This window comes from Bison bison, unplaced genomic scaffold (genome assembly GCF_000754665.1).
Source record: "Bison bison bison isolate TAMUID 2011002044 unplaced genomic scaffold, Bison_UMD1.0 scf7180017857652, whole genome shotgun sequence".
Taxonomy (NCBI): Eukaryota; Metazoa; Chordata; class Mammalia; order Artiodactyla; family Bovidae; genus Bison; species Bison bison.
The window spans coordinates 8,417-9,721 of NW_011488225.1; positions in this window are offsets into that span (position 1 = coordinate 8,417).

Consider the following 1,305-nt stretch of genomic DNA (forward strand, 5'->3'; position numbering starts at 1 on the left):
GTTTCTTATGTCTCCTGCATTGACAGGCAGGCTCTTTATCACTAGCGCCACCTGGGAAGCCCGGTGGCTCAATAAATGCTGAATGAATGAATGAATACCATGTACCCATCCAATCTCCTAAACCAAAATTCTGGAAGTCATCTTCCATTTTTCCTTCTCCACTCCCAAATGCCAACTGGTCACCAAGTCCTGTTGATCTGTCCCCTAAATCTCTCTCAAATTCACCCCCTTCCTCCCTATCCTAATGCCACAGTCCTAGTTCAACTATATTTGCCACCCTCCAAACCATTCTCCACACTACCACTGGAATTTTTTTTTAATTTTTATTACAAAAATAATATGTTCTTATAAAAATTCAAATACAGAAATAAAAGCACAGTGCCCCACCCAGTATACAAATAAACATACAGCCCCTTCCCTTCCAATCTCATTGCCTGGAGGTTATCACTGTCAATCATTTTGTGTAAATCCTTTCAGACTTTTTCCTTTGCATATACAAGTATATGTAAACACATATAAATATATACATGTGGTTTTATCATTTACAAAAATGGGATCACACTTGTTACACATGACTCTTCAATTTATTTCTTCATTCAATATACTGAGAATTTCTAAAACACAAATCATATTTTATCACTCCACTAGCACATTTCATTTCTAATTAATATAAAATTCACATTCATTAGCATCAATTCAAAGCTCTTGATGATATGCTTCCTGTCCATCTTTCAGTCTCACCTAGAGCCATTCCAGCATGGAGGGACTGGAACATAAACCACCTTAAATCCTTTCTGGAACAAGGCAGGTACAAACAAACAAACAAACAAACAAGGAACACACTCTGCTATTTGCCATTTCTGGAGTTTGGCCTTTTCATTTCATGTGACACTCTGCCTAGACTTTTCCATCTGGCAAGCTCCTACTGATTCTTCAACAGTCAGCTTAAAAAGTATGTCTAAGAAGACTTCCCTGACTTTTTCAGACATGACTGCTCCTCTATTTTCTCCTATGTTTTATACCTAGCTTAATTGCACTTATCTTACAGTACTGTAATGATTTATTAACATGTTTTGAATTTCCCTCCCCCTCCCCCAACTTAATGGTGAGATCTTTCAATAAAAGGAATGTGTCTTATTTAATTTTGCATCCCAAGGAGCTGATAGAACGCTTATCATGGAGCAGATGCTTAATAACAAATCTGTTGAGGATTTTATGATTCTAGGAACATTTACTGAGTACCTATTCTGCACAGAACCATATCCTAAGCATGAAAAGAAACAGAAGACACAGTCTTTGCCCTAA